This window comes from Cupressus sempervirens, chromosome 4 (genome assembly GCF_028749045.1).
Source record: "Cupressus sempervirens isolate cs-2001-9-10 chromosome 4, ASM2874904v1, whole genome shotgun sequence".
NCBI classification, from domain to species: Eukaryota; Viridiplantae; Streptophyta; class Pinopsida; order Cupressales; family Cupressaceae; genus Cupressus; species Cupressus sempervirens.
This window is the reverse complement of record NC_143121.1, coordinates 309,351,958-309,371,416: the sequence shown is the minus strand read 5'-3', so window position 1 is coordinate 309,371,416 and position 19,459 is coordinate 309,351,958. Positions and strand designations below refer to the sequence as shown.

Sequence of the window (19,459 nt, the reverse complement as noted above, 5' to 3'; positions counted from 1 at the left end):
ATTAGCTAAATGAGAGAGTGCAGGATGCATGCAAAATGTCATATCATACGCAAGGCATGTGAACTATTTTATAGAATACCTAAAAAATATCGACAACAACTAATCAAACTGTCATAAACACCTACAGTAACTAATATTCTTGTTCATTAATATGCCTGATACAATAAGAAAACTTGGCAACTATGCACAACAAGTTATAGACTAAAGAGATTTGACATGGACTGTCCACTCTAATTTGTGGAAGCTCCCCTGATAGTGCATTTGAAATATCTATAGGTAACTCCAAAATTAAGTTGTGGGATCATATCAATGGTTGGTAGTCAAAATTTTCTCTTGAATAGGGTTGTGAGGATATTTTGTCAGCATTTGGTTCCTAATTTACTTAAGAATTGGGGTATGATAATATTGTCTTACAAATTGTTTATTTTACAATGGAGTTGTATCTTCTATTTTATTCCTAACTAATAGAAGTTTATCTGACCCTGAGATGATCAAATCCACTTGATAAATGTTAATATCTCTTTAAGTTTTCCACTATTTTCTATATTAGGAATAAGTCAATTCTTGAACTATCTACGACTATTGATTGCCTTGTGTTTCTTTTTATTCCTGTCAGAGCCTTCATTCAACTCTATCTACCCTGCTTGTCATTCCAAAACATAAGGATTTATAATTTTTTTTGTATACACATTATCTGCCATCAAATTAGTATGTTTAATGTCCATTTTCTCATTCTCAATTTTTGTAATCTCCCTTTTTATTGATATTGGTAGAATCATGGTTGAGCCCCATGGTGCTGTTGATATCATATCAAGTGGTTGTGGATCCCCTTCAGGAGTAGTAATTCCATTTATTGGTACCAGAGGTTGTGATGGTAAAAATGGTGCCAAATGCTTCTTTACTCCTATAGGCCCCATACCAGAATGTAGAATGTAGAATGTCTTGTAAAGATTGAGATGGCATACATCCACTCCAATTCAACTCAAGCTAGTAACTCCAACCTGCACATTCATGTTTGCACCATCCATGTACACTTGACTATCATTGTCATGAATGATTTAACATATCTTATTTAATACCCTCCTCATACACACCATGCAATGAAGGATAGGTAATCATAAGTGCCACAAGGTTTCCTTATTTTACTCTACATCCTTCATTTTCTTTAGCAACAGTTCAAACAACAACAATTTTCATTCCACACATTGTAGCACTTGCAGGATTCATTCCATGAGTTGAGACAGTAATGATAGAAGTTTTGATGCCCATCTCCCCTTGCTTAACGATAAGCATATAACCTTTACAATATCAAGGAATGGAGCATCCTCAACATTAACAATGCCTAATTTCTTTAATCCACTAATAAATGCTCCCACCAAACCATGTACACATTCTACATTTTTTTCAATCCTGCCAGACCATGATAGATTGCATACATAGAAGATATATTGTAATTAATGCCTGTATCATGTAGATATTTCTAGTGGCATTATCTTGCCTGATGTGTTGCTCCCTTGTCTACATTTCCATCCTTAGCATAGGATTCCTATGGGAATCCACATTAACTCCAATAATCCCAGGCATCATTCATTTTTACTCTTAAGATGTAACTAAGCAATATAAATGAGGGGCCCCCATAGTCCAGGGGGACACCAAATCTTTGAGAAGACCCAAAGATGATATCCACCCCAAATTCCTTAGGAGGCTTCAGTATTGTTAGTGTAGAAAAATCAAAGGCCATGACAACCTTCACACCATTAGCATGAACATTCTTAACAAAATAAGAGTAATCAATAACTTCCCTCTCTATCCTAGGGTGCTGAACAAGCACCCCACAAACATCCTTGGAACTATAATCAAAGTACTTTAGATCAGATTTCATGACATTCAACCCCAACCAACCTACCCTTATATGGCACACATCAAATGTCTAAGGATGAGAGTTACTAAAAATGATAGAAGTCTTCTTATTATCTTTGGTTATATCATTACATATCACAATAGCCTCAAAACTAGTAGTGGCCTCATCCAAAAGAAAATCATTTGACATGTGAGCCCAGTAAGATCTAATATCATGTTCTAGTGATTAAAAAAAGATTCTAGTATATCATGGAAACCATGTTAGGAGGGGACAAGGGATGATGATGGGGCTGAAACCTACGATAAATTATACTCTATTAAAAGTATTAACTTATTACAAAATAGGGATGCACTTGCATTTAGGCACAATGCCTAGAGCTCATTGCTCAATTAAAAAAATGTCTTACTACCTTACATATATGGACAACAACTCATAGTTCAAAAAGTGCTTGATATCATCCTCTTCATGCATGCCCAATTTCATTGAAGCTCATTGGATTCCACTCATTCCTGTTCACAAGATCATCGATGTATGGCTTGCATCCACACACACACCACACACACTTTAGTCATAAAAGATTACATTCATTCATATAATTCATCAACCTTGTAGAAGAAAACAAGGAAATGATTAGAAATATGAAAACATCAGGCAAATAAATAAATTACGACCTTTATCTAATGGCTTCAGTAGAGACTTGAAGCAGGTCATCTCCAAACCAATCTAAGTTCTCTTTATAGAATTCAATTGGGAGACTATCTGTTGCTGGGGTCTTTTCATCATTCAGCTTTTGAATTGCATTTACTGTTTCTTATTCTGATACAGTTTAAATATTAATTATTTCTGCAATATCATCTGTAATCTTACTGTGAATTATATTTTTGCTTAGATGTCTTGCACTATGTCCTTGAAATGAGAAAAGTATCTTATAGAATAGCGAAAGTTCTTCTCTATCTCTTTAAGATCACTTAGCAATTTATTATCAGCTCATATATAGTCAACTTGTTCTCGTACATTCTTAACTTTCATACATCTGAAGAAGAGTTTTGAACTCTTATCGCCATTGTTAAGTCAATTTATTTTGGCTCTTACTCTTAATCCTTGTATATTTTTAGCATGTAGATTTCTCAATAATTTTTTTGCTATGATTAACTCCTCATTCAATTTTGAGTTATTGGGGTCATTTGAATCTTCTTCTCTAGTTTGAACAGATCTTTCTGAAGGTCATTTTTTGTTTTCCTATTGTCTAAGGCTGTTCTTTTGTTCAATAGTTTGAAATATAGTGGCCAAATTTTTATTGTTGTCATTCCATATTTTAATTGCATTTTTATCTTATAATGCCTATCTGTTAATTGCCCTAGTGGTAAAGATTGGGTAATTGCAATCGTCTTTTAGTAAATTGGTGTTTTGAAGGAATTTATCTTGCTTTTCATTGTCCTAATGTTGATCATTAGATATATGAATCTTACAGTAGCAATAATGATGATCAGATAAAGAACAAGGGGTAACCTTGACACTACATTCATGACAGTCTGATCAAAGCTAAAAAAATCTTTATTGCAATAAAATATATCCAATCTGCAATATATCCTTATACTTACCATTTGGCAATTACACCCAGTAAACCAATTATTTTGGTTTTCTTTTCTATATCCTTCAAGAGGATCGAACAGGTTGAGCTTAATTTTCATTTTATTCTATTAACAGTTTTCATTTCCTTTGCACTTATCTCACTTCTTATAGATTTGTCCTCCCTACTCTCAACCATGTTAAAGTCAGCTCCCACAATCCAAGGGATGTATTGAAGCCCATATATCCATTTCCATAGCTCATTTATCTCGTAATGTGCAATGGGAGCATAAATTGAGCACCACACAAACTTTTTATTGTCCTCTTCAATAACAATCTAGACAACCCTGTTGTAAGGAGAGATTTAATGTATGATTGCAAATGGTACCCATTTGTTTGATGTTTTCATATTGCAAAGGTGTGAGTGGTGGTGTAGGCAAGATTTGAACCTCATAATTATAATTTACACATTTAAAATCAGCACACTAAAAGGATTTTAAATTAACTACTACCAAAGTAATATACGAATTGTTCAAGGTAAGGTGAAACAAAATGTACCTGATAGGAAGGTCCCTCAGCTTCAGTAAGTGAACCATGTGTGAGTGCTTCTACTAAAAGACATTGATTAACAAAGTGGTAATTTAGGTACGATTCCAATTCATCCAAATTTGTGTCCAAGACACTCAGATAGTTGAAAGAGCGTTGGGATGCAATGTCTACTGATTTGACTTCAATGCCAACTTCCATATTCATCCACTGCATTAACTCAATAGCTGCATTTACACCACCTCCCACCAGATGTGCTCCAATCAGAGCCTCCAACTAGAGCGTCCTAAAAACAAAAGAGAAATAAACTATGTCAATTTCCATACATAAGAAAAACATGGACACTTGCAGAAACCAAATCAATATTTACTTGAAAGATTGAAGGCTGTTCCTCATTAACATGTTCCCCATTTTCTTCAACCAGATCTATTAAAAAAATTGGTCCTCTCAGATTATACAGGTAAGAAAACAAGCAACAAACCAATTTTGGAGGAAAGCCAACTCAAGCAAAGTTCAACTAGAATGTGGATTAGTTGCACAAATTTGTGTCTACAATATTAATCATATCCACATTTCCGACCATAGTGGAAAAATAAATAAAAGGGTTAGGAAGAGGTTGAATACAATTAAATGCTAAAATCCATTGAATCAAATAGAATGGCACATTTAATGAAATGGCTGAAGGGTGTATAAGAGAAGTTGAAAGAAGTGCTAAGTATGCACTTTTATCCTCTACAACACTACAGTAACCTAGGACAATGCCTCCAACCGGATAGAAAATAAATCAATGTGTTGATAATGGCTGCATGGACCATAGTGGACAACAATCACAAGTGCATGAGCTCATATAGGAAGTTCAAATGGGTCAATCATTGAGTTGGATTGTATCAGGCAGAATGAGTACTCCAGTATGTAGATCAATGATCAAAGGAGAAATTTTCAGACTTTTCCTTAGCTTCCATGGCTAGCCGTACCTCGTCCAGGGTGGCATCACTCCATTCCAGGGTTGGCATTAGGTTTGGAGGACACATTCAGAATGGATCAAAACTACAGGGTGGACTAGAATATTTATAATCATTTAGCAATATCAGCTTAGGCACATAGAAGTTAATTTGTATGTAGCTTAAATTAAAACTTTGTGAACATGGACAGTCAATGATGCAGATTTTTTTTGCTGTCTCTTTATCCCCTGGGCCTTTTGTGGTGATTCTCGTGGTGGATTCTTTCTAGCATAAGCTCTTCTCTTTGTATTGAACTTTTGGCAAATTAGTCTTTTAACTGTTGAATTGGCCTAGTGGGTCATCATATATTGTAACCTAGTCTTTTAGTAATGTATTTCCATTTTTCCTTGTCTTTTTTTCTACAAAAAAAGCATCAAATCTTAGTTACAAGACTCAGGCTTGGCACTCAAACTCAAAATATTGATAAAACAATGAAATACAAATATTTTATAAGAAATTGAGTCTTTTACTATGCAACCCTCATTTAACCAACTTTAAAGACATAATAAAATAATCAAATAGAAGCTACATTGAATCAGTAGCAAAGAAGATTTGAGTTTCGGGAAACAACATTTTCCTATATATACTCTCACGAGTGTTCAGGTATAAAAGCTTGTGGACTATAAAATCCATGGCATTAAAAAAAAAAGCACAAGTATCCTTAAGTGGCAGATTAGAGTTGTAAAGGTGCCTTTTAGTGTCTTAGCCTTTTGGCTGTAGTTTTTAAATTTTTTTCCTGTCTCCTGCTCATTTTTCATAGCTAAATCTTACTATCAAGACTTAGAAAGTCTGCTCATAACCCAAACTCCAATATAATTGCATCAGAGTTATGATTACCATAATACCTACTTGGTGTGCCACCAGCAATATTTACTCTTCCCTTCAACATGGAAACCTGGATATATTTTAGAAGATTGATGTCAATTGATAACTAAAAGCAATAATATAAGACATTTAGGAAAATTGACAATCAATTGCAACATCTTGTAAAAGTTCAACCCACAGATAAAACTAAGTAGATCAGATATTTATATCTGATCCAAAACACAATTTGCAAAAGGAAATGTTATCACCAATAAAAGGAAACACACGTGCATATGCATGTGCTTGGACTTTGTATATACACTCAAAGACTTAGGTCTACATTTAAACAAGAAATTCAAAAGCCTTCTGAACAAATCAATCTTATCTCAATTTAGATTATGAAAATGAAAGCACAACTTTTACTTCTTTACAATGACTGATACATATCAGATCTATCCATTCAGAATGGAAGGCAAATAAGCCTTTTCAATGAGGTAATATCAAATAATTTCTAAGTATTCAAACAAGAAAATGAACTACCTTACTCTATGATTTGAAACAATGAATATCAAATGAGCCATATAGAAAAATCAATGAAAATGTTCTAAGTGGTCAAGCAAACTGTCAAAACTGCATAAAGATCAATGGTATGTAATAACCCCAACTAGGTATGGCTTCAATAAACACCAATTTCCTTTCCAATTCAGTTGTTTGACATTTCATCAAACACTTTGACAATGACTAACCCTCATTGTTATGTAGTTTCTTATGGGACTTTTAAGTGATTCTTCTAGTTTGAATTTTAGATAATATGTTGGAAAGAAATGACAGTACTAAAACTTCATCAAACTAAGCCAATTCTAAATATGAGAATCAAATTTGTAATGCTGAATGTACCAATGAAACTCATAAAATTGAAATGCGAATAATTGATATTAGGAACAGTGTAATAATCCTTGCTTTCTCTGATCAAGGAGATCAAGTTTGGGCTAGAAGTATTTTGTCAAATAGTTAGCATGTAACCCAGGTATTAAGCTTGGATACTACTATAAGAAATCACTCATGGGAACATAGTAACAAGACCAAAGGAATGTGCAAACAATTTGAAAACTCAAGAGATAACAGTTCTAAATTTTTATTATTCTCCACTGCAGCAGAGCTCGTACAACATTTAATCTATCCGAAACCATGAAGGAGAAATCACTGACTGTATCCCAAGAAACTAATCTATGTTTACATTACTAACACAAGTTACCAACACAAACAAATGATAAAGAGAACCTGGTATAAATTGCAGATAACAAAGGAACTATGCTGTTGTTTACGACATGTCTTTAATGATCTCAGTTTGGGGCTCCTAACTCCCAGTTACTCCAACATGCACCAGCTACTAGTAATCTATCACAACGTGGTGTCTTTGACCTGTGAACTCTTTGCAACTGAAGCTATCTATGTAGTGTGTCTCTTGGAGAAGCTTGGAGTGTCGGCCAACTAGTAGTCTCTCTTTCTCCTTCACACACCACCCTTTTAATGCTACAAGGTTCTGATGCTGCACATGACTAATGAAAAGTTTCTTTGTGGAAAATTCTTCTTGTCCTTGGAATGATTTGGAAGAAAGTTTCTTTACTACCACTGTAGTTCCATCATGAAGTACCCCCCACATTGAGCAAATACATGAAGAAAATAATTAAAACATCAAACAATACTAACAATAGAAGCTACAAAATTAAAACATCAAACAATACTAACATAAGGCAGGGATAAAAGATAGTGGAACCACATTGAGTTTGAGGATTGGGGAGAAGGATTCAAGATACAAATAAACAATAGAGAACATAACTAGTAGTGAGTCACCATAAACATGGCAGTGAAATTAGACAAATGTAGTGCTCGGCTTGGTAACAATCAAAGACTACTGACAAAGAGGCAACTAAATTGGTCCAAGCACTAGAAAAACACAAGGAGTTGTCTCCAACCAAATTTGTAGACAATTAACCACTGATTTTCAGTCAATAAGGATTAACTCCTTGAGTCCTCTCACCAAGTTAGCTCTCTAGGTCATCTCACCAAGTCGACTCACCATCTTGTCTCACCAAGTTGGCCTCTCTATGTAGGCTCACCAATCTGCCCCACCAAGTCGCCTCTTTAAGGCCACTGACAATGTCCCAAAGTAATGGTCTATTTCCAAAGTATTGGTCTATTCCTTCTAATAAAATCAACTTTTCCACTTGGTATTAGGAGATGATTTCATAAAATTTATCTATGAACCAAAACTGTGATAACATGACAAAATAATTAGCTCCTTCGACTGGTTTGGAAAATTTAATTTAAACTTCTTATAAAAAAATAAATTTTATAATCAAAATCTACAAATCACGTTTATTTGTTCATTGAGATTTTCCAATTAGAATATGCTCAAGAATGAGCATTTACAACTATTAAAAATATCACTAGCCCATGTTAAGCATAATGATCATAGTATTCAAAAAATTGTCAAAGGTGGGGCTGTGTAATAGACTACTTGGGTTGGGAATTCATTAAAGATGATAAATTTGTAATAATGCATTAAACATTGGAACCTCTAATTATTTTCTTCTTTGGAAGGTGAAAAGATCTAGCAAGTGACCTTAACATAAACCTGCAACAAGATTATCCATCAACACATTTTATCAACATTGGTTAGGATGAAACATAAAATAGGGTTTGAGTTACTTTATTGGGTTTTGCTATGACTTACATGAAAGTGTGTCTATTTGAAATCTTATCTTCATCTGCAAGCTTGAAATACCCAAAACTCCCAATGTATCCGTGCTTTCTATAATTATTATAAACTTTGGTATATATAGAAGTGGTGATGTGACCAGGCTGATAAGGATTCAATAGCCATAACTCTGCTCTTCTACCTATTTTTCTCACAGTCTTGAGCACCATCTTCTGATCCACACACCCAACAACTATTATCTTGTGCATGCTCATCTCTATGTCCACAGTTTGCACACCTGTAGAGTTTTATGACAGAATTATCAGCTAAAGTTTGAATGATTTAACATATCTTATTTAATACCCTCCTCATACACACCATGCATTGAAGGATAGGTAATCATAAGTGCTACAAGTTTTCCTTATTTTCCTCTACATCCTTCCTTAGTTTCTCCATATTGATATTTTCTTTAGCAACAGTTCAAACAACAACAATTTTCATTCCACACATTGTAGCACTTGCAGGATTCATTCCATGAGCTGAGACAGTAATGATAGAAGTTTTGATGCCCATCTCCCCTTGCTTAACGATAAGCATATAACCTTTACAATATCAACGAATGGAGCATCCTCAACATTAACAGTGCCCAATTTCTTTAATCCACTAATAAATGCTCCTGCCAAACCATGTACACATTCTACATTTTTTTTCAATCCTTCCAAACCATGATAGATTGCATACATAGAAGATATATTGTAATTAATGCCTATATCATGTAGATATTTCTAGTGGCATTATCTTGCCTGATGTGTTTCTCCCTTGTCTACATTTCCATCCTTAGCACATGATTCCTATGGGAATCCACATTAACTCCAATAATCTTCCCAGACATCATTCATTTTTACTCTTAAGATGTAACCAAGCAATATAAATGAGGGGCCCCCATAGTCCAGGGGGACACCGAATCTTTGAGAAGACCCAAAGATGATATCCACCCCAAATTGTTTTGTTCTGGTCTCATTTTTAGCTTGTCACATGTTTCCCTAGTAAGACTTTGTGTTGCCTTCCATTATGACTCTAGTGCCCATTGGATAATGCATTGGTTTCTGGGAGATATGGGTTCATTCTTTACTTCCTTCGCAGTCCTTGACCCCAGTTAGAATTATTTGTTGCCTTATTTTTTGAAGACACCAAAAATTAAAAATTTTCAAGTCATTTTCCCTCTATATGGGGAATTTTATAAAAAATCTTAACTTTCACACTTATCCAACCTCAAACCTTAACTTTCACATGTTTGGAGCATTGATCAAATTGGTACACTTGAGATCGTTGCTTGGAAATCCTTGGAAAAGGAAGGCTCATTCCTTTAATTGTGAACTTATTGGTTGGTTGCACACTAGCCACACCACTATGTAGTTTTCCATAATAGTAGAGAGTTGGCAAGTTCTTCTTGGCCAAGGTAGGGAGAGTTCATAGTCTCAGACTTGTGTAGGCTTCTTCCAGCCACTTCTGAGGCAATCTAAACTGAGGCATTACTCAGAATTCATGCTAAGACTATAGACCACTCCTATGCTTCGAATAGAGTGTTGAAATTGGTGATATCAGAATTTATTTCACAAATTCATGTTATGGGCAACAGTAGTCGTGGATCATTTTAGACCTACCACATGCGAAGTGTCCATTTTATGTTAGTTTGAGCTTCACTTGATTTCAAGAATACTATAATATTCTCTACTTAACAAGGCCAACCATGTGAAGGTGGAAGCTCATCTGGCCTCACCCCCCTCCCCCTAACATCAATCTAAAGTACCCATTATCATCTAATGACATACTTCATTTATTCATTCATCCATTTATGAACTATAACATTCAATCAATACAATCACATAACATTCATTAATATGATATAAAATTCATTAATACACAATACTAATCAAGACTTCATTAAGAAATAACAATATTCATTAACATAAAATAAAAATCAGTATTAATACGCATCATTCATACATAATTACTTAAAACAAAGTTCTTTTATTATCCAACAAGGTTTATCAAAGAAGATTTTTAAAACATCATTTCTTCTTTTTGTTTTTCTGAGCTCTCTTAAGAAAAGTGCTCATAGGAGCATCCATATCTGCATCATTCTCCTCCTCTTCTGGCATGTGTAATGTCAAATTACGATGGCTCCTTCTCTTTGGAGGAGCAGGAGGTTGTTGCACTAAAGGGGGCTCTGTTGCAAGAACAAGTGAACGAGATAAATTGGCATACTCTTTTTCTTTTTAACTGTTACTAGTCTATAATTAAGTGCTAGTACAACATAACATGCATTTTTCTTACCTGACGATGCCACATCATGTACATTAACATTTTGATCCGCTTCCATGTCAACATGTTGAACACTTGGAACATGTTCCACTCCTTTGGCATGATGTTCAACATGCTCTGAAATATTCAAAAAAAGGATACACGTCAAATTCCAATTGAAGATGTTAAATTGTATTCATAATTGCATAGTTAATTTCCAATAGCAAATTAATACCTCCACCACTATAATGCACATTATGGCCTTCATCATGAGCAGGTTCTATGGTAGGATATGAAGACTGCAATAAAATGTTATGCACATTGTTATGCAGTCAATTTACGTTCAAAACTAATACCAAAAAAGAAAAGGATCAACTATTCAATTTCATTTACTTTTGATCTAACCAATTTACCTGTGAGATATCATTTGGTGAACTGGATTCTTGGGCAAGGCTTACAGATTCTTCACGTAGGCGTGTAGCCACGACTTTATAGCCTTCCTTCAAGGCAAGTTTTCTATCTTCATCTATGACCTCCACATTGAATTTTGTGCCCTGTATTTTTTCCTTGATATCATCAATTTTGTATGTATGGTTTTACTAGAAAAAATTGTTTGCAACATTATATTTAAAAAAATTATTTCATATCATTGCTCCTACTTACAACTCAAGATTGGAGATTCATATAGCCACCAGAGCCAAGTTTGTGTTGGCCAAACTTTTCTAGTCTCACTTTTGTAGCCACGGATGTGTCCTACAATCTATGAGCAATTTGAAACATCTTAGATTATATATTTACAAATATGAATAATTAGTGCATGATTACAATGTACTTAATACTATCATGACATACCTCTTTTTGCCCTGTGTTGCTTCATTATCTCTATCTTCATATAGCCTTTTCTCCTTTGCATCTTCTACTATTTCATTCCACTCCATTGGTGGAATCATAGAAGGACGGTTGTACTTTGGGTTATCCTTAAGAGCCCTTCTATATTGATCCCTCATAGTCTTTATATGCTTTGCTGCTCTTTTCAGAAGTAGGCCATTGTCAAAAATGTTTTTTCCAAATTTCTCGTCAAAAGATGCAATGAGCTGATTTTTTAATTCCATGGTTTGTAAATTCTACCTTTTTAAAAACAAATAGATTGTTAGATCAATAACTTTAATATATTACAATAAATGGAAGGAAAGAAAAATTATGTAGCAATGATATGAAACTATGTACCTTTTACGTATGGTGGGTCCGAATAGTCTCAATGTCATATAAAAAAGATGGTCAAAGAAAACATTATTACCTACAAAAACATAAAGGATTTATCAGTCCAAAATGAGTAATATAAAAATAAATTAAATTTACACTTTAAATAAAAACAATTTTAAAGCACCTGGAAGCTTTCGTTCTTTTAACGGAAACATAGTTTTCTTATTTAGCAATAATGTCCCTTCATATGAACCAGTACTAATCACATGAACTGCTCTAGGAAATGGATTAGCTTTAGTAGTACTACTCTCTGCTGGTCTATCAACTAAAACATCGTGACAATTAAAGCAGACACCAAATGAATTAAAGCACACTTATGGATATAATCAAATTGAAGAAATTGACTAGCAAAAATGTTTTTTCCTCACATTCCATTAAGGATTGGATGTCCTAGATTGCATGTCCTATTTTTAACAATTAGATTTTGCAATAGTTTATAAGGATTTTATGAGTAGTTAGTTTAGAAGAATTCATCTCTCATGAATGGAACATATAGCAATCATTGCAGCTAAGAAGGATCTTCACATGAATGCAAAATATGTATGTATGTATGTATGCATGGTGTGTGTATGCATGTGTTTGTGTGTATGTAGGCTTCTATAGACATCATTTAAGCACTGATATGCTACTTCATTGTTCATCAACTTGTACAAATACATTACAAAATATAGCAAAACAAGGTTTTACCAATTGTAGTGGGCATAGATGAGGATGTCTGCATGCCCCTTGTTGTTGACGATGCACTACGCAATAGTGGAACAAAAACTGAAGGAGGAGTCCGCACTTCATCATGAAATGAAGAATACAATATTGTTAGCAAAGACATTTGCAATGGATAAAGCTCAAATGAAATACTAGCTACAAATGTCCACAAAAAAAAGTAAGTGTTATAATGTTGATGAAAACAAACAAAGTGCTACTTACATGAAGGTTGTGTGCAACGACCATCACCATGTTCACCATGTGATGTCACAAATGACACAAATGTCTATACAAGTACACATAAAATTAGAGATCATGATCCATAAGATAGTATAAAAAATTCATATCTATTGAACTTCTATTATTGCTTTAGTTGAATTATTGCTTACCTGCAAAGATTGGATTCTACGGCCCAATTCTATTCTCAGTGCCTCTTTCTCCTCACTTCTGTCAGCCTTGATGATAATGTTAAAAAGTTCATCAGTGTATCTTTGCTTGATTTTCTGGGTGATGAACATAGGGTCAGTACTAAGGGCAATGTTATGTAGATATGAAGCCCGTATTTCATATCGCATTTGATCAGCGGTCATTCTAGCTTTTTCCTATTATTTGTGACATCAAATATCAGTAAAATTTCATCAAAAAAACTCCAAAGCCATAAAGAAAAGAACATAATAATATGAAATTTGTTTCCATATTAACATTAAAATTTACAATATTTAATGTTTACCTGTACTGAAGGTGTCTGAGATGGTGCATCCATATCACCCTGTGAAAAAAATTAGTAAGTCTTAGAAATCAGTAGCGAAATTAAAGTAATAGACTTACCAAAAAAAAATATTAATAATAAAGTAGATTGTATATGTAAATAATTTGTCTTAAGTTAAAAATTTAGTGTAACTAATGTGTATATTTAAAAAAATATTTGACATGTTCTACTTAATGTTTATATGTGCACATATGGTTTAGAAAAAAAAGTTTTGTCGTACAAGACCCCATCATAGTTGACATTGATCCTAGCTAGACATTTCATTGATCATCACGATCTTCATCCATGTCATCATCATCATCATCATCACCATCATCGTACTTGTCACTTTGATCATCATCGTCACCACCACCATCTTCATTGCCATCATTATCATCTTTATCACCATCATCATCATGACCATCATCGCCATGATCATCACCATGATCATGATCTTCATCAACATCATCATCATCATTATCACCATTATCATCAGCATGACCAAAATCATCAGCATCTTCTTCATCTTCATCACTGGGTAATTGTTGTTCCTGATAATCATTTACTTCCTCTTCTACTTCTTCAATTTCTTCTTCTTCGATCACATTATACTTTATCGACCTTCCTCTTGGGTCATGTCTAACAACAAATGACCAACCTAGTTTGTGTGGAACACCAAAATAAAACACTTGCTCGCATTGGCTTGGAAGAACATAGGGCTCATCTTTGACTGGCTCAAATGACCTTGTATTAATCATAGTAAATCCACTATCATGTTCAATAACAGTCCTATTAGGATCATTTTGATTTAGTCGTAACCTGAACCATTTGATGACAAATAGAACTATTTTGAATGAATTAAAGTCACACTCAAGTATATCATCCAAAATGCCATAGTATCAATTTTCAGATTGTTGAGGATGTATGTCAGTTCTAGATGAAATATTGGTGACCGCAAAGACAATACTTATCTCAGAATCACACGTTTTCTTCATTTCATCTAACTTTTTTGTGCGAAATTTATAGCCATGGTAGTACATAGCTTTGTGGTGTTTGACCTACAATTATTCAAATATTTCAAGATTATTTGCATCGATCTATGAGTTGATATTAAACTTATGTGTGATGATTAGTAATCTTATGCGTACCTTTGTATCTCTTAAGCCATATATTAGATCAAGTACCATTTGTGTAACATTGGGATCTCCATTATGATGAGCTTCTTTAACAAATGATACAACACCATCCCATGTTAATGAGCAACCATTTTCTTGAGACTGTTCAATCCATACTGTCATCCAATCAAGATTGTTTGCAATATACAAGTGTAGTGCATCCCACTCACGACCAACTATAAAGAAAACAATTACAGTAGTTAAAAACAACTTATATATATTGATGATGAATAATAATTATTAAACTTAAAAAAAAAAAACTTATAATTACCTCTCAACCTCCTCATTCTACCTTTCCCTGTCAGGTACTCCCCTTCGAATTTTTCATTAGAGTTGGGATCCCAAATGCGATCTACATAGATATTTGCTACAAACTTTGAAAGATATTCAGTAATGTACACCATGGTCTGGTATATCATATATCCCTCTATCATAGAACCCTCAAGACATGCTCTTTGTCGAACCAAGCCCTTCATAAATTTCAAGTGTCTCTCAACCATCCACATTGATCTAGCTTGTACAGGTCCACACAATTCAATCTCCTCAACTTGATGTATGAGGTAGTGTTCTTGAGCATTGAAAAAGGTTGGAGGTAAACACTTTTTCATTTCACACATAAGCAATGGAATTTTTCTCTTCCAATATTTTATATCTTTTTTGTCAATTTCTTTAGATGATAACCACCTAAAAGAGATTCAACATGCAAAACAAGATAAACGAGATATCAAATAAAATTTTACAATAGATTTAAGAGAAAAAGCTACAAATCTAAGGAAAAACACTTCTAACCTTGTGTATTTTCCAAGATCATATATAACTTGTTTAATACTATTGTCAAACTGTTGTGGAAGGGATAGAGGTAGCACGAACTGCAATCATTAAAAATGATCATTTCAATATATTATTAAATAATGCAATAGGTAGTACATTCAATCTTACAAATATACTGTAAATAGAGAACATGACTTACCTTGACGAAGGTATGCCAATCATGTGTTTTCAACCCTGGCCCAAAATCACCTTTCTTTGATAGAAGAGTGCTTATATTTGTAGCAAATCCTATTGAATTTTTTTTTTTTTTTATGACTCATTTTAATGCATCACTTTGTTGCTCCATTAATAACCAAGGAAGGGCACTTGTATTTATGCAGTCTCCATTGCTATTTGATTCAATGGAAGCTTTTAGTGCATGATTGGATTCATAAATGTCGGTACAGATTTTGGCAATTTGTTCTCTATCACGCCTTCCATCCAACATTTTCCATAGTGTCTCTGTTACATTCTTTCCAATATGCATAGCATCAAACAAATGCGCAATTGGGAGATCCTTGTAGTACGGTAACCTACTAAATTGAGGAGGATAACTTTTCATTCCTCTAGGAAGTTGGTCATTGATGCCTTGATGACCTTCACAAGCATCAATTACAACATTAGTAAATATAAGACAATATCAAAATACAAATTTTAAACTTTGAACGAAAAATTGGATATTACCTTGACAATTTAGTCTATCATATTCCAACTTCCATAAATGAGGTGTCATTCTTCGTTGCCTTGATGATGTCTCTTCTTTTCCATTGAAAAGATATTTTTCAGCAATTTGATACCTATGATTATTGTGGAGAAAGTGTCTAAACTCATCAAACACCTACTTTCTTAGAGTTTTTGAATGACAAGATTTCATCTTCAGACCACAAACTGGACATGCAAATTTTCCCTTTGTTTGAAGACCTAAAAGATCATGTAGAAGTGGATCATGTACAATTATCATGCGCAACTTAAACATTTGATAGTAATATGTAAGCAATATAACAGACCAAAAATATGTGATATTAACAATAGAACATACCACAAAAATGAGTTAGCCCAGGGGCATCATGTATTGTCCATACAAGCATTGCATGGAATTGAAATTGTCAATGTTCTATCGGTCTAGAGATGTCATACATAGTGATGCCATTCCATAACTTCAACAACTCGTCAATTAGGGGCTCAATATACACGTTCATATCTTTAACTTGGTATTTACCTAGCAATTGAATGAACATAAACATTACATTATTATTATGACCATTTTCATGCACTATTTATAAATTAATTTAGATAACTATAAAATGAAAAAAATACCTGGCACAACCATTGACAACATTATGTGCTCCCTCTTTATGGACATCCAAGGAGGAATATTATTATTAATAACAAAAATAGGCCACACTGAGTAAACAGATCTCATATCTCCATATGGATTGACACCATCCGCTGCCAATAAAAGCTTCAGATTATGAGGTTCTTCTTTAAAATGTGACCATGTTTCTTCTATCTCTTTAAATGCAGAACCATCGGCAGGCATTCACATAATGTCATCCTGACTTCTATTGTGTGCATGGTAATCCATAAATTGTGCCAAGCTAGCACACCTGAATAACCGTTGAAGATGTGGAATAATGGGAATGTACCGAAGAACCTTGTGAGGCACTTTTTTTGTTATTTGATCTGACCGATATCTACTACTATGACAATTAGGGTATTCTATTGCAAATTCATGTTGTTTATGATATAGAATGTGATCATTGGGACATGCATGTATTCTTTGACAATTCTCGGTACAAACGAGGCAAAATGTTTCATGGTGGTAACAAAAACTCACTAGTCAACCTACAACAACAAATATGCATTGTTAATATAATGAATAGTAATTGTATGCTAACATTGAAGATGACAAAAATGACATACCTTAGCATACGTGACATTTCTAAATTGGATATACCATTCATAACCTTTAAGTTCACCAACAACACTAAAGTCGAGAGCAGAGTTGTTTGGGAGCCTTCGTATAAGGGCTCGTGTGCCTTCTCAAGTAAAGGTATATCAAGACCATCTTCATCATCATTATCAGATTCGCTAGTACCATCATTGTGAGCCTCTTCATCACCTGCCCCAATACCATCTTCTTCAATCATGTCCTCTGGCAGATTATCATTTTCTTCCATGAGAGTGTTATCCTCAGCTTGGATATTCACACCTCCATGTTCCTCCAATACGAAATCCACATTCAACAATGGAAAAAAATCATGGCCCCCTTCAACATGACCATGTTGCCTACAATGACTCTGGGTTGTTGTGATTAGAATTCTTTGAGTCTTTAACCCTTTACACTTTTTGCAAGGACAATAACATTTATTAGGTTTTCTTCGGAACTAAGCCCACAATGCAGCCATTGTCTCATTTTGTTTAGCATTCATATTGTCAAGCGTGGTCTTTCTTCACAGGAAAATATATCTGCAAATAAATTGGAAATTTTGTGATTAATGTTTATATCTGCACATATGGTTTTTCTTGATTATTGTTTTCAAATGTAACTAAAATGATCCTATAATTTCTAGAAGGCATAGATGTTTGCAAAATGTGGATTTATAGACAATGTATGTTAATTATTTCCATCTGAAAGAGTATGTTAATTATGTCATTAACTTGTGTAGTAGGTTAAAATATATGAATAGGGGCATGTGTAGTACGGGCATGTGTAGCAGGTTAAAATATGGGCAACCTTAACTTGTAGGTTGATGTATGGTAGTAGTTTCAATATTGTTCCAGCAATAGATGTTAATCTTGCAGAATAAATACTGGATCAGATTTGAGTTGCACCTTGGATTTTAGGCATATTGCATGTATTATGATCATCTTAATCATATAACATATATAACTTATTATGTGTTTAACCATAATGAGGCTTGGATATAGAGACATGATAGGGTGCTTGAAATGTTCATCTACCCTAGACCCAAGAGCAGATATACTATCCCTCTTGAACCTCAAGAGACCTTCTATCCATCCTTCATGAGATGGGGCAGCTACTAAACCCTTTTTTAGTTTACCCCCTTGTATTTCCTCCCACCTTGCTATGATTGATTATTACCATTTAGTGAATAAGCTAGAAATTCAACATCTTTGCTTATATCTAACTATATATGATGTTATGCATCAAATATATTTCTTTTGTACACATATTATTGCTTATATTAATAGCTGAGGAATTGTGCAATTGTTTCACCATACTAAGTATTGGTTCTATCTTATATCTCCTCTTAAACTATTGTAAAAGACTTAGCGAAATAGTAGTTGAAGCCATCGTATAGTGATCCATTCTGTACAATGTGAGTCATATGGGTACAAAGTGGAGAGTGTCACCACTCTATACATTTATGGGTGTCTCATACACTATGAAGTGGAAAGTATGTGCAGGTTGAGGTGAGTCCTATGAGGCATTGTTGTATACTATGAAGTAGCATTACAAGAAATATCACCCACCAGTACATCACATATTGCATTGGACTAAAATGTTTGTGTTTGTAATGAAGAAAAGAAACATGCACCCACATGCTTCGACTAATTATGTACCAATAAATGCTTTGGTAACTGAGCACTACCACATGTAATACAAAGGTGACATTATTTGTGATCTGCTTGGTTTGTTCAAGGGATTTCAAATAGAGATGAAATATATGCATACAATACCTAGGTTAGTTGTGGAGAAGTATACAAAATATTTATTGCTTTATGGTTGAAACTAATTTGGCATGCATGGAGGTTATTGATCCTGGAGAGATATTTATTCACCATTCTTGGTTATGAGGTTAGCCAAGAATTTCTTGAAAAACATGCTGAGGTTATGTTGGTCTCACCTAGAGACAAGGAAGCATAAATATGGGGGACTTATAATGAGAAATTTAGACAAGGGAATAATTATACAAATGATCTAGAAAAATGAAGGTAGAGAAATTTGTG

General features: G+C 34.0%; 1 pseudogene; it reads right to left on the bottom strand.

Annotated features, from left to right (window-relative positions):
• Positions 1-647: 647 nt before the first annotated feature.
• Positions 648-1,276, bottom strand: LOC149561248 (glycine dehydrogenase (decarboxylating), mitochondrial pseudogene; annotated as a pseudogene).
• Positions 1,277-19,459: the final 18,183 nt, after the last annotated feature.